The following is a 16,891-nucleotide window of genomic DNA, read 5'->3' as shown; positions in this document are numbered from 1 at the left end:
CCTCCACCTCTCTCTGTCTCTGTCTCACACACACATACACACACACACACACACACACACACACACACACACACTCACACACTCCATCTTTTGCCTAAATACCTAAATACCATAGACTATACATATAGACTATATGGCTGTGATGAATTCTAAAACATTGTCTTCTTGATTCTTGCCAGTTTCACTCACTTAGTCTCTCACTAAATATCAAAATGTTTTTTAAAGTGTCTATAAGTAAATAGGAGATATGTTTTAACTGGAGGTTTCAACTGTAAGGTTAATTATTTTGTCTTTGGCAAAAACTTCTGATATAAAATTTCATGATAACTAAACTAATATTTTCCACTAGGATGTCACAGAAGAATTTTACACATGATTCCTAAATATGTCTTAAGAGAATATTCAAAGGAAAGTAAACTTTAAAAAAAAAACACCGAACTTTGCCTGGGCTACTTGTGGTAAGGATTGACATTTTTGAGATCATTAGTCACATATTCTTCTTTCATCATCTGGGCTCTTCCTTTTATTCCACTGATTAAAACATATCAAAATTTCTGAACTAGGCCAAGGCCCTGATTCTTTCTTGATACAAAGCAATGAAGTTGTTGATTAAAATTATCTAAACTCCCTTAAATATATTTCATTTAATGTTTCTTTGCCTTGAGTTTGTTGTATTCTTTTGCATGTAGTCAAGGAAGACTAAAAGGTGAGGATCATCACCATCACCATCCCATTCCTGAAAGAACTTTGACCCAGTGTGGTACTGAACTCTATTTCTAATCCAATCTTTAGTCTTGGTTCTCCCTATTTCATCTAAGAAGGGGCTTTGCTCCCTCAATAACTTCATTTTCATGTCATGGTCCTACCTGCATAAAGAAAAAAAATATTCTAAGTTACCAAGATAACACAACCAATAGAATTATTCAATTTTCTTAGCGTTTGGATCCAACTTGGGAACTCTCTTCATATAATTTTCACTTGTCCATCCATCTATTCATTCATCCTTTAATAAGCATTCCTCACAAGGCTAGAGAAACAGAGGTATAATCTCTACAAAGGGAATTTTGACTTTATAATATATTGAAACATCATCTTTCTCTTCCCTCATTATTCCTGGGAGGAATGAGCTATATACCCCAGTGACACCATTCCTTATCCCTAAAATTTTCAGGAGCAAAGCTCTCTCTGGTGCCCACTTCCTTCTTTAAATGTATTAAGGGCAGGAATCTCTTGGCTTTTGTAATTCTGTCCCCAGGGTTTACCATCTAGTAAACTCTCAATAAAAGACTTTTCATTCATTCAATATAATATTCAGCAGACCATAACACTATAAAAAACAGGTTGCTTCCTCATTTAATTATACTGAAAGCATCCTTGTTTTCACAGATGATTTTTCCTCCCTTTTTTGTGGTTTAGACTTATGATTTCCTTTTTACAGAGAATTCCCAATTCATTACATGGGAACTTTGTTTCACTAATGGTAACTTATTAGCTAATCAACAAACATTTACAAAGCACTTATTACGTATCATTAACTATGGTACACACTGGATATAGAATGAAATAAGTAAGAAAGTTTCCATTCTTTTGGGGGAAGAAGAGAAAAGAGAATAAAAAGAGAACAAGCATTTATTAAGCATCTACTACAAACCATTCTTAGCAATTGGACCCAACTTGGGAGCTCTCTTCACATCATTTTCATCCACCCATCCATCCATTGATTCATTTAATAAATATACTTCACAAGGCTAGAGAAACAGCTTTTTGGACACACGTCTTATATATAGCAGAAGTAGAACATTAATCCATGTATCTGTAACTCTGATGTTGTCTATTACTTTCAGTTATAATTGTTCAGTCATGCCCAACACCTTGTGATTCCACATGGGGTTTTCTCGGTAAAGACACTAGATTGACTTGCCATTTCTTTTCCAATCCATTTGATAGATGAGGAAAATGAATCAAAAAGGATTAAGTAACTTGCCCAAGGTCACACAGTTTTAAAAGTATCTAAGGTTATATTTGAACTCAAGAAGATGATTCTCCCTTATTTTAAGCCCAGTACTTTAACCATTATAGAGCTACATATCCTTACTCCCTGTATCATACTATTTTGCTTTCTCTGACATCCATCATACTCTATAACTCATCCAATAAAAAATAATAGGTAATTTCATGTGCCACTGTTAATTCTAAAACTTAAAAAAAATATTTTCTATATTATTGATTGACTTCAATACCCACTGATTTTGAAGGGAAAATTTGATCTTATGACCCAATTTTATTCATTGATCTAACAAAAATTTAAGTACCTATATGGAATAAAGCACTGTACTAGTTAATAAAGCACTGTACTAATGTATAAGTATGAAAATGACTTAACTTGTTTCCTAATGGAATTTATGATCCAAAAAAGGAAAATTATAAAGTGATATGATGTGTCTTATGTAGTTATGAATATGAAGGAAGATAGGATAGAACGAGTGTTCTAGTTAAATAAGTAGTATAAACAAAATGCAAACATGGGGGTATATAATGAATATGCAGAGAACAGAAAATATTTCAGATTAATTATAAAATAGAATACATACTGTAGAGCAGTAGTAGAAAATTAATGAGAGTAGCCTGAAATTAATGCAAAGGACTGAATAACAGACTTGGGTATTTGTACTTTATTTAATAGAAACCATGATCTTTTGGAATCTTGAGCCGGACGGAAAGCACTATCGAAATAGTGCTTGAAGAAAAAAAAAAACAAAAACAAAAACAAACTTGTGATTGTGATCTAAATTGGTCAGATCACACAAACTAAAGATTACTTAGCAGAAGATTTTATTGCTCTAGTCATAAGCTTCAATTTTCTCATTGGAAAAATTAGTGTTATTGTGTTATATAATGCTTAGTTTTTTCATTCATTCATTAAAAAAATGCTATGGGTTAGACACCATTGTGGGAACTGGGGATATAAGAAATAAAAAATATAATAGATCCTAAATCTTTTTTTTTAATTTTTATTTTATTTTATAATTATAACATTTTTTGACAGTACATATGCATGGGTAATTTTTTATAACATTATCCCTTGCACTTACCTCTATTCAGATTTTTTCCCTTCCTCCCCCAACCCCCTCCCCCAGATGGCAAGCAGTCTTATATATGTTAAATATATTACAGTATATTCTAGATACAATATATGTGTGTAGAACCGAATTTTTTGTTGCACAGGAAGAATTGGATTCAGAAGGTAAAAATAACAGTTTACATTCATTTCCCAGTGTTCCTTTTCTGGATGTAGCTGGTTCTGTCCATCATTAATCAATTGGAATTGGATTAGCTCTTCTCTATGTTGAAGAAATCCACTTCCATCAGCATACATCCTCGTACAGTATCATTGTTGAAGTGTATAATGATCTTCTGGTTCTGCTCGTTTCACTCAGCATCAGTTGATGTAAGTCTCTCCAAGCCTCTCTGTATTTCTCCTGTTGGTCATTTCTTATAGAACAATAATATTCCATAACATTCATATACCATAGTTTACCCAACCATTCTCCAATTGATGGACATCCATTCATCTTCCAGCTTCTAGCCACTATGAAAAGGGCTGCCACAAACATTTTGGCACATACAGGTCCCTTTCCCTTCTTTAGTAGTTCCTTGGGGTATAAGCCCAGTAGTAGTATGGCTGGGTCAAAGGGTATGCACATTTTGATAACTTTTTGGGCATAATTCCAGATTGCTCTCCAGAATGGTTGTATTCTTTCACAACTCCACCAACAATGCATCAGTGTCCCAGTTTTCCCACAGCCCCTCCAACATTCATCTTTATTTGTTCCTGTCATCTTAGCCAATCTAACAGGTGTGTAATGATACCTCAGAGTTGTCTTAATTTGCATTTCTCTGATCAACAGTGATTTGGAACACTCTTTGATATGATTGAAAATAGTTTTAATTTCATTCTCTGAAAATTGTCTGTTCATATCCTTTGACCATTTATCAATTGGAGAATGGCTTGATTTCTTATAAATTAAAGTCAATTCTCTGTATATTTTGGAGATGAGGCCTTTATCAGAACCTTTAACTGTAAAAATTTTTTCCCAATTTGTTACTTCCCTTCTAATCTTGTTTGCATTAGTTTTGTTTGTGCAGAAACTTTTTAATTTGGTGTAATCAAAATGTTCTATTTTGTGATCAATAATGCTCTCCAGTTCTCCCTTGGACACAAACTCCTTCCTCCTCCACAAGTCTGAGAGGTAAACCATCCCATGTTCCTCCAATTTATTTATGATTTCGTTCTTTATGCCTAAATCTTGGACCCATTTTGATCTAATCTTAGAATGTGGTGTTAAATGTGGGTCCATGCCTAGTTTCTGCCATACTAATTTCCAGTTTTCCCAGCAGTTTTTGTCAAATAATGAATTCTTATCCCAAAATTTGGGATCTTTGGGTTTGTCAAAGATTAGATTGCTATTTTTATTCACTTTCTTGCCCTGTGAACCTAATCTATGCCACTGATCAACTAGTCTATTTCTTAGCCAATACCAAATGGTTTTGGTGACTGTTGCTTTATAATATAGCTTTAAATCAGGTACACTTAGACCACCTTCCTCTGACTTTTTTTTCATTAGTTCCCTTGCAATTCTCGACCTTTTATTCTTCCATATGAATTTTGTTGTTATTTTTTCTAGGTCATTAAAATAGTTTCTTGGGAGTCTGATTGGTATAGCACTAAATAAATAGATTAGTTTGGGGAGTATTGTCATCTTTATTATATTTGCTCGGCCTATCCAAGAACACTGAATGTCTTTCCAATTATTTAAATCTGACTTTATTTTTGTGGCAAGTGTTTTGTAATTTTGCTCATATAATTCCTGATTCTCCTTTGGTAGATATAGTCCCAAATATTTTATACTATCGACTGTTATTTTGAATGGAATTTCTCTTTGTATCTCTTGCTGTTGGATTGTGTTGGTAATGTATAAAAATGCTGAGGATTTATGTGGATTTATTTTGTATCCTGCGACTTTGCTAAAGTTCTGAATTGTTTCTAATAGCTTTTTAGCAGAGTCTTTGGGGCTCTCTAAGTATACCATCATGTCATCTGCAAAAAGTGATAGTTTGATTTCCTCATTTCCTACTCTAATTCCTTGAATCTCTTTCTCGGCTCTTATTGCCGAGGCTAGAGTTTCTAGTACTATATTGAATAGTAATGGTGATAGTGGGCAACCTTGTTTCACTCCTGATCTTACAGGGAAAGGTTCCAGTTTATCGCATTACATAAGATGTTTACTGACTTTTTAAAAATATATGCTCCTTATTATTTTAAGGAATAGTCCATTTATTCCTATACAAGAGACAGTAATTCTAAAGTACTTAATACAGTGCCTGTCACAGAGTAGGTGATAATGTAAATGTTATTGTTTAATCATTATTTTTTAAATTATTATTTGTGATTCAATTAGAGCAGAGTACCATGATTCTCTTGCTTCTTTATTACTGAACTTTGTGTTTCTCTAATTGCAGCAGATAGTCATGGTATCTTTCTTGATGACTCTATCACATTGTTGGTTCATTTTAACTTTGTGGTCCACTAAACTCCCCAGTTTTATTTTAGTGAAATTCCTTTATAATCTTAATTGGAGGCAGTCATCTATTCTATAGAAGCACAAAAATTTTATTTTTGACTAATAACTCAAGCATCAGAAAACTGATTTTGTGACTCAAATTGAACATATACCTATTTGGGAAGAATTATTTGAGTACTAAGTTGCTAGCAACTTCCTATCTGTGAAGAAAATGTATCAAGTTATTTTCTATTTTACAATCATTGTTGTTGATGGACTTTTTAGCTGTCTGACTCTTCATGCTCCATTTGGGGTTTTCTTAGCAAAACTATTAGAATGGTTTGCCATTTCCCTCTCCAGCTAATTTTATAGATGAGGAAACTGAGGCAAACAAGGTTAAGTGATTTACCCAGGATCAAACAGCTAGTAAATGACTGAGATGAGATTTGAAATCAGGAAGGTGAGTATTTCTGACCCCAGACTATTTATTTACCTATCTATCCATCTATCTATCTCTATCTCTATCTCTATCTACATCTACCTATTTATCTATCTATCTATCATCTATCTATCCATCTATCTATCTATCTATCTATCTATCTATCTATCTATCTATCTATCTAAACACTACCTAGATGCTCTATACAACCATGTATTAGGAACAAATGGAATCCACTTTGGATAAATCAACATGTCACTATAAGTCATGGGCTTTATGAAGCTTTTGAAGGGAAGCTCCATGAAGGAATGGACTGTTTTTCATTTTGCCTCTGTATCCTCAGCACCTACCACAGTGTTTGGCACATTGGAGACACATAATGTATGCTTGTTAAATTGAATTATGAATTCCTATGAGTGAATAGGCAGCTAAGTAGCTCAGAGGAGAGACCACTGGACTTGGAATTAGAAAGACTACTCTGCTTAAGTTCAAATCCAGCCTCAGATACTTGCTAGCTGTTTGACCTTAGGCAAGTCTTTAATCTTATTTACCACAATTCCTCATTTATAAAATATGCAGGAGGAAGAAATAGGAGATCATTCCATTATCTTTTCCAGGAAACACTCCCCTTCCCCCCTCCAAAAAAAGCAGGTCAGGAAGAGTTGGACCTGACTGAAATGACTCAATAATGGAGTACAGAATTAGATCTCAAAAAATTATGAGATATTTTCTGTTTTTGAGGTAAGTGTAAACTTTACCTTTATCTCATATTTTATTTTCTTTATTAACTTAACCATGTTTACTTTTGTCATCCTCCACAAGTAGAAGATTTAAGAACATAGATTTAAGTAGTAGATATTTTGACATTTGTGGCCAGGTTGTGCAATTTCCTGACACTGTTCCAATTTTTCCCAGACAGAGAAAAATTTAATTTCAAACATCTTATGTGAACATAATTTACATGTAAGTTTTTTTTCTCTTTTGGATAGATCACTCTTGGCCTGCCACAATTTTTATAAGTGTATTTGATTGCCAGCATTCCATTTATTTTTTTTAACACTCTCAATCTAGGATTAAGGGAGAGAATTCAGGGAATATGATTCCTGATTCAAGTTGATATATTTCTAAAAATACTCAAACTTATGGCACAATTCTGCTACTGAGAAGACATGCTTTTATCATTTTTAGAACTTAGTTCCATAGACAACATTTGTCCCATTCAATTGACTTGCACCTACTTCCACAATGGTAATAACAATTTATTAAAATAATTAACTGTAATATGTTATTACCTTTAAGACTAAACTTGTAGGAGCAGCTAGATGGCACAATGGATAGAGAACAGACCTGAAGTTAGGAAGACCTGCATTCGAATCTGAATTCAGACATTTAACATTTCCTAGCTGTGTGACCCTGGGCAAGTCACTTAATTCCAATTGCCTCAGGGGAAAAAAAGACTAAAGTTGCATTGAAAGGATTTTTATGTAATAAAACAAGAAAAACAATAATCAATTTAATAATCAACTAGATTACGCATAATGAGTAATTATTTTTATTAACCAGGGAAGAGCATGGACACTTTTGTGATTTGTTTTTTTTTTGTTGTTGTTGTTGTTGTTTTCCCCATTTTCTGATTTTAAATAAACAAAGCACTACTCTTGTGGTCTGTCAGTGCACAGGATCTGGAGAGTCCTCCCCACCCTACCCCCGGGATGTTTTTGTTCCCTTAGCTATGATTTTGTGTGTGTGTGTGTGTGTGTGTGTGTGTGTGTGTGTTGTGTGTGTGTGTATTTTGCATCAATCTGAATTTATTAAAAAGAGAAAGAAAGAAAGAAAGAAAGAAAGAAAGAAAGAAAGAAAGAAAGAAAGAAAGAAAGAAAGAAAGAGAAATAAAGAAAAAGAAAGAAAAGAAAAGAAAAGAAAAGAAAGGAAGAAAAAAAAAGAAGAAAGAACCACTGGTGGTAATAACGGTTTTTCTTCCACTGTGCAGTAAGAAAAAATATTCATAACAAACATAACAATAGAGCAAACAACATTTCTACACAAGTTATTTTATAAATGGTAGTAACTATTAAGCAAAGAAATGTCAGGTGATATTTTTCTGGACAAATTACTAATGTGCATTTTTAAAAATTTTAGTGAAGCTTTGAATCTGAATTAAGAAAACAAGCTTTTGTAAAAAATGAAGGTTTTTTTTTTTTATCACTTGCAATATGCTTTGATCATTGTCACTGCATAGTTTTTGAGTCTATTTCCACAGAGATGTTTCAACTTCTATGATATTAAATCTTGAAGACTAAATATTGCATTCCCATATAAGGTTTATTGCATGTCCTGCCAGTCTTGAATCATTCACTCTCCTATTCTGGACTTCATTCCCAAGACCTTTCTAGTGACCTCCCAACCTTCTGGCTTTTTTTTTTTTTTTTTTTTTTTTTTTTTGTCATTTTTAAAGAATATACTTGGATATAAAAATCAAAGTGATAAATTACATGATATTCAGAAATGCACTTCAGTCTTCTCGGTACCCCTTATTTTCAGAGCCATAATGACTTATATTATTCAGAAGGATATAGAACTTTTTTTTCCCTTTGAAGAAATAAACTACCCTTCCTCTCAAGAAATATGCTTATCAACAACATTTTAACTTACTTATTTTTCCATCAGAGTTCAGTATGTGCTATATAAGTCTTCTTAGGACTACCAATAACTCCATTATTTTTTATTGAAGAGGTATCTCATAACATATTAAAAATGTCACTAAGTAATTAATCCTTTCCCCTGTACAAATTAACATCTTTAAATGAATTATCACCAAATGCCACCTAAATATTTTATCACTAAAAAGATTCATGAAACTTCCATACTATGCTTTTAAATAATCTATAAAATAATGCTTCAATAAAAGTTATCCTTCATCAAAAGATAATTATTCAGGGCCTACTATTTTAGGTTGCAGGTTCTGCAATGAATTATTTACAAAAAGTACAAAACTAAGCCCTAAAGAGATTTATAATTTATTTGAAAAGATTAAGCAGAAGTTCAATAAACATGCCAGAATTAACCATTCAATCACCAAGCATTTATTAAATGTTTACTATGTCCCAAATTCAAATCTTGAAATCTGCGAATTTAATTACAAAACAGCCTCAGAAGTCTCAAGGAGTTTGTATTATCCCACAGATGGGGGAAAGAGAGAGGGCACACAAGTTCAAATACAAATACAGATATATACCAAAAATTATACAGTATTGGGTTAGTAACAACTAACAATGGATTATTCACTTAAGTAATAAAAAAGATTGTTTTGATATTATCTTAATGACTTAATTATCTATAGATGTAGAAAAACCTATATAATTTGAGGTAAACTATAATTATAATAATAATTGATAAAATATACATACTACTTTAAGGTTTGCAAAATACTTCATACACATTTTCTCACCAAATCCTCACTATTAACCTTTAAGGTAGGTGATATGTATTATTATCCCCATTTTACAGAGAAGGAAATATGCTCAGAATACATAAGCAGTCTGCTATGTCACATAGCTAATAATTACCACAAGCAGAATTTCAATCAAGTCTTCCTGATTCCAAATCCAGCACTTTTCTCATGTGGTTACTTTATCTCTACATGAAGAAATCAATTTTATTTTATTTTCAGGCAATAGTTATGATGAAGAGAAGGGATATAGGAAGGAGAAGAAGGAGGAGGAGGAGGATAAAGAGAAGGAAAAGAAAGAAAGAGTAAGAAGAGAAGGGGGGGAGCAGGAAAAGAACAAGAAGAAGAAAAAAGGAAAAGGAGGAGAAGGAAAAGAAAAAGGAAGAAGAGGAGCAATAGAAGAGGAAGAGGAAGAAGAGGAGGAGAAAAAAGAGGAAAGAGGATGAGAAAGCATTTAATATTCATTGAAACTTAGTCAAACCTGAAATTATTCAATCTTAAGGATGATTGAATCTGCTATTGTCATGCCTTCATGTCCAAAGTAAACTGAAGAGTTGAGGTAATTTTTGAGGGAATACAATGTGGAAGAAAATGTCTTTCAGGAAGCAGGACTTTTTCAAATTGCAATTGCTTAGACTTTCTGTCTACATTGACTTAATTCACCAAATAATTGCTTGGATGAGACCAAAATTTTCAATAGTAAACTACTCTTCTTGAGCTTTAAAAAAAAAAAAAAAAAAAAAAAAAAGTGTTTTTACCATTTTTGTTTTCTCAAAAGATTAACTGTCAATTAGATGCCTACTAACCAGAATAAAAAGTGGATTGGGGGCATTAGCACTTGCCTTATCTAATGGGAGAGCCTGCTGAGTGCTCAGTGGTTTTCTCCAAGAAGAGGAAGGTGTCAAAATATTTGTTGGCTAATGCCTTGGCTCACCATTCACTAAGGTTCATCTTGAATTCCCCAGTTAGTTTAGAGAGAGTCTATTGACTCCTTAATTTGCTAAGAAAACATTAATAAATAGCTTCTAATTGACTTCATGCAAAGGTAAAAGATTTAGTAGAGGGGGGCAGCAGTAGTAGGTGGTCACTGTTAGATTAGAATTGGAAGTTTCTATGGATATATTCTGTGCAAGTATCTTCTAAATGGAATTTAAATATAAAAGCTATATTAGAAGTGCCAAACTATTCAAGACAAAAACAAATATTTTTAACCAATTAATCACATTGTGTCTGAAAGCTAACTAGCACTCCTAATTCAGCCCTTGTTTTTCTTGGCCAGAATAGAATTTTAATTCGTAAACAAAATGTTATTTCTATCAATTTGGAGTTTTGCTTCTTAGCTAAATTCTAAATGGACTGAAATAGAAATGAACCACATAGGTTTTGTTCATGATATTATAGTTATTCTATAAAATCATTTTTACATTTTCTACTATTTCTTGCAGTAGCTTTTTTTGTCTCAGACTTTCTGTACAAATGACCAAAAAATTCCATTTCAAAGTCTACACAACACTATCATTAAAGTTAAATCCTGATCAGTACCTTTTCCTATTGGGAACGTTCTGTATCCATCCATTTTCAAGGAGTAATTTTGAACCAGAAAAGCAAGCAAAGGACTAAAAAACAAAACAAAACTATATGCCAATAAAAGAAAAGCTAGAGCCATAAGGCAGAACCATTTGATTTTTGTTTTTGTCCTCTGGTGCAAATCCTTTTGTTAAATTAGAAAGCATTTGTTAAATTATTTGATTAAATAATTAAAGCCAATAGAAAGGAAGTTCTTTGAGGGCAGAAGCTGTTTTCTTTTTATCTTTGCACTTGTAGTACCTGAGACAGGTAATATGTCAATCACATAATTAGGCTGAATACACACCTGCTGATTTATTTGGTATTTGTTCTAGGAAAAGGAGAAAGCTTATAGTCTCTTCAGGGAATATGTAATGTCCTTGAATAGTAAAAATATAGCACAATTCTAATTGAATGATTGATAACATGGGGCATTGGGGTGGTCCAGTGGATAGAGTGCCAGACTTGGAGTCAGGAACACTCATTATCTTGAGTTTAAATTTGGCCTTGGACACTTTCTAGCTATGTGACACTTGGAAAGTCACAATACTATTTATTTCATTTTTCTCTTCTATAAAATGAGCTAGAAGAGGAAATGGCAAATCATTTCAGTATTTTTGCCAAGGAAATACCAAATGAAGTCACAAAGAATATAAAAGGATTGAAAAATTACTGAATAATAAATGATAATATAGGAACATCCTGCTATATACTATGGAATAGATCCAAGGATCATAAATTCAAAGTTGAATGGAACTTATGAGGTGGTGTAATACACCCCCCCCCCGAATTTTATGGATGAGAAAACTAAAGCCAAGAGAGAAAAATGAAATGGCAAAGGTAAGATTTGAATATCACATTGCTCTTTTCACTGCATCCCAAAAGCAAAATAATTGGTTAAAAAACAAAAACATGATTTAAATGTCTTTTTCAATATATCATAAACTGAATTCCTAGTCATCATCCTTCAATTTTCTAAATTTATTTTATTAAAAAACAACAAAAAACAGAAAATAAATACAAAACAAAATAGAATGTTGGCATGTGCCCAGCAGAACATCAGAAAGGATTCAAAATATATAACAGTAAATTACCCATTTAAGAAAGTATATATAATATATGTGTATATGTAGAAGAAATTATATTCATGAATGTCCAGTTTTCTTTATTTCCTTGTGAATTTTTCTTTAGCTCTCTGCTAAATTTATTCTACTTTATTCTTTTTCCCCTTTCATTGTCCACCTCCAAGCAAGCTATAGTTAAGAAAAATAATATTTATATATGCATCTTCAATGTTTTTTTTTTTTATCCTTTATTTAATGTCATGTACAGACTAGCTCTATGGAGGATATCTGGATGAGCCTTGGTCTTAGGTGGAGGAGTGATAAAAGTAGGAAAGCCATTAGGAGGATCTCTGTTTCTGTTTCCATCTTCTGTGTCTCCTCTGTGCCTGAGTCCTTGTCTGTCTCCTCTATGTCCCTGTCCATGTCTCTGAGTCTTAATTTGAGTCTGACCTCAAGCTTGAGCTTGAGCTCTGTCTCCAGTCCTCTCAGCCCTTAAATACCTGTCTGATTACATCATTACATCACACTAAGTATATGCTAACCAGAGTGATTATATCATTATATCTCACTAAATATATGTGAACTAGAGAATATTATCTCATCAATCACACTGAGTAAACACCCTGCTGTGAGCATCCTTGCTTTAAGTATACCTTTCCCAGAGTTCCCCCACTATCTGCGGCCCTCTACAATTTAAATAGCATGGAAATTCCCTGTATCATTGTAGATAGCAATGTCTATATTTATTAGTCTTCAAAAATTGTATCATTGTGAAATCAATTTGATTATTAGGAGCAAAGAAATGCAACTAGAGGGGACTCAGAGACCACTTAGTTCAATCTCTTCATTTTACAAATGAGACAATAAAGATCCAGAGTGGCAAAAGTCAAACAGAGAGTAAATGATAATCCCAACTTTTCTGACTCCAAAACCAGACTTTACTCTTCTGTAATACAATACTATAACTCTCTGGATTTAATTAGAAGGGTTTTCAGATGATAGCTCTATCTTATGTCACTACACTTGCACTAGATCAATAGAATATGCCAGACTTTCATCCCCTTGGCATAATATTTGAGAATCATGGATAACATTCATATCATAACTAACAATCAAGCTCTGCAATAAAAATCATTTTCAAAAATGCTAAATATTTATCAGTCAGCTGTTGTAGACACTGGGAATAATAATGCAAACCTAAGACTCCCTGCATTCAGTGAGTTTGTATTCTATTAATGATGTGTAAGAGTAGGAGTTTTGGAAGGAATATCAACAATAGTAATAGTTTATAAAATACCTTCTTCACAATAACCATGAGTTGATAAAAGTGTTATTTCTCATCATCTTATAGGTGAAGAATCTAAAATTTATAATAGAAAAGTTAAACTACTTACTCATAGTCACACATCTAATAAATTTAAGACATAGGAATTGAATTCTCATTTTCTTATTCAAAGTATAGTTTGTGCATGGAGACATATGTCTCCACAGAAATTATACACATATACATTTGCATTCATATAGATACAGAAAGCTTTGAAATATGTATGTGCATGTATAGAAATATATAGGAATATGTAGGTGGTACAGTGGATAGAGCTAGGTAGATACCCTTGAAGACAGGAGGACCTGAGTTAAATGTGACCTCAGATACTTAATACTTACTAGCTGTGTGCCCTAGGCAACTCACTTAACCCTAATTGCCTCACAATAAAATAAAAATATAATATAATAAAAAATAATAATCAGGAATTTATATCTATATGGACATAAGCATATATAGATATATCTTTGTTAAATGTCAGAAAAAGTCAATTATATTGCTTTCTTGTAAGCTGAAATTCTTGTCTTAAAAATGACATGAAGTCAAGAGGTATTCAAGGAAAATAATCACTATTCTCAGCTATTGCAATTGTTTGTTCTCACTTCTCATCTTCTACTAGCAAAAAAAAAAAAGCTTAAGGGAAAAACCAAGGTTTTGAGAAATAATAGCATTCTTATTAAAACCAGAATTATAAAAATATAAATTAAAAAATCACCTAGGAAATATTTATCATCACAAATGTTATTAAAGCACATGTAGACTTTTCTAATGTAAGCCAATTATCTTTTTTTTTTTGGTAATATCTCATGTATTATACTGCAAGAGGAAGGAAAACACAGAGCTTACAATTATTAAAATTCAAGAAAGATCAATTTTCAAACATTTTCTCAGATACACAAATGACTTATCATGACAGTATATTTTAATATCCTAAACTAAACTAATTTACTCATAATGAATTGTTTGGTCCTAATGAGTTTATAAGTCAGATTAGACTAATAAGAATTTGTTAAGTGCCTACTGTGTGCCAGACTCTGTGCTGAAATGAGGGTCCTGAAAGAACCTCAAATTCAGGGGCAGTGTGGTCTTCTATCATTACTGATTTGTTTGTTTTTTCTTAAAAAGAAAAAAAAGAAGTGAAAGAACAATTCTCTTCTTTCCAATTCAAGTCCTAATCATATAGCTAGAGAAAGGCTGAAAACATGTCTTACTAAAACCATTTCAAAAGACTGATCCAGTATAGTATATACATATACTATATCTGTAAGTGTATATAAATGTGTGTGTTTATATAGAGAGAAGGGTGAGGGAAGTGAGAAAGGAAGGAAAGAGAAAAAGAGGAAGAGAGAGATCCTATCAATATATTGATAAGGTTAAAGAACTGAAAGAATTATAAATAGCTTAAAATGACTTGAGTTATTTAAAATATAGATTCGTGAATGAATGAATGACTGAATAAAAAACTATTTATTAGCCTCTTTGCTGCATAGCCATTGTGCTGTTTCATACCATCATATCTGAAATGATTATTTTAAGAATAGTTTCTAGGCTCTTGTTTTTCAGATGCATACTTTTCTCTGTTAAATTTTAATACAAAAAGATATATGAAAAAGAAGATATTAAGAAAAAGGAAAGTGAACAATGGAATCATATTTACTCATGCATGGAAGCGGGTAGACATATGTATATATACCTTTATGTTTGTATAGATACATCTGTTTATATGTATATCTATCTATATATATATATATATGTATATATACATATTTTCTATCTCCTTGGGTTTTTCCTGTGTGGATTCCTAGAACAGTGTTTTTGAGTGCCTTAGATCTCACTGAGGAGGCCCTGTAGCATTCCAAGGCTCATTGCAATCAGCAAAATGTCATCAGCAAACAGGAGCATCTGGAGAATCTCACCATCTATAGGGAATCCCACTTTCACTTGGATGATGAATGCATATTTCTCAGATTATGACATTCAATTGAATAGGTAGTCTGCTGATTTACTCTGTCAGCACACACACACACACACACACACACACATACACACACACACACACACACACACACACACACACACACACACACACACACACAATATGGACAAGAACTGTAGGTGAACAATGAGCTAAGCACAGACCTGAACTGGAGCAGGGAAATGGACTGGATTGCATTTTGAAAATTATGCCATATTTTCAATTATTTCAAGCTGCTCCTAGCCATCAAAGTCCCTGTTTTAAAACTAATATTTTTCCTGTGAGTGCCAATATGGTATAGCAGATAAAATGAGGGAGACTGAAGTCAAGAAGCCCTAAATTTATGTCCTTTGACAGAAAGTATTTGAGTGACAATGCCAATACTTAGCATCTTAATTTCTTTTTTGAAAATGTATTATTTATTGAAAGCATTCTTTTCTTTTTTAAATTCTAAATTCCAAATTCTCTCACTCCCCACCCATTTAGTGAGAAGGCAAGCAAAATTATATCAATTATACAAGTGCAATTATGCAAAAATATTTCTATATTAGCTATATTGCTAAAATACAGTGAGAAAATTATATTTCAATTGTACTTAGGGTTCATCACTTCTTTCAGGAAATAGATAACATTTTCAAAATCATGAGTCATTTGGAATTATCTTAGAATTAAATTGAAATTATATTAATATATATGTCATATAATGTCATTAAAACAAACTTTGCTATCCCTGTGCACCATGATCTCCTTGTTCTTTATATTTAATTTTGCTTCTGTTATAAAAGTCTTGCCATGTTCTTTCTGAAACAACCACCCTCATCATTTTTATACCACAAGAGTACTCCATTACAATTATATACGAAAACTTGTTCAACCATTCTTCTGTTGGAGTACTCTCTCAATTTCCAATTTTTTGCCATCACCAAAAAAAAAAAGCAATATTTTTGTACTTGTGGGTCCTTTCCTTTTTAAAAAAAATCTCTCTGGGTTACAGAGATGATATTGTGGGGTCAAATATCCAGTTTTATAGCCCTTTGGTCAAATTTTGTTTTACAAAACTCAGATAGTTCATACCCCAACAACAGTTTGTTAGTATCTATTTTGAATTCATCATTTATAATTTCTGATACATGTAAGGTAGTATACCAGAATTGTTTCTCTTTTCAATAGAGATTTAGAATGGTTTTTCCTAGGGCTATAAATAACTTTGATTTCTTCTTCTGAAAATTGCCTGTTCATATCCTTTAACAATTTAACAATTGGGAAATGGCTATTATTTTTTATAAATTTTATTCAGTTCCCTATATACTGGAGAAATGAGGTCTTTGTCTGAGAAACTTAAAATTATTTTAATATTACTTCATTGTCTATGGTACCTTTTAGCAAAATGTAGTTACTCTCTGATTATCTCTTTTAATTCAGTCTCTTTTTGCTTTTGTTTTGGGAACATGATTGCTATCAGTGACTTTTTTTACTTCAGCTGAATCATAATATACTCTACTCTAGTATTTTAT

The sequence above is a fragment of the Sminthopsis crassicaudata genome, chromosome 5 (assembly GCF_048593235.1).
Source record: "Sminthopsis crassicaudata isolate SCR6 chromosome 5, ASM4859323v1, whole genome shotgun sequence".
Classification (NCBI taxonomy): domain Eukaryota; kingdom Metazoa; phylum Chordata; class Mammalia; order Dasyuromorphia; family Dasyuridae; genus Sminthopsis; species Sminthopsis crassicaudata.
This window is presented reverse-complemented; position numbering follows the sequence as displayed.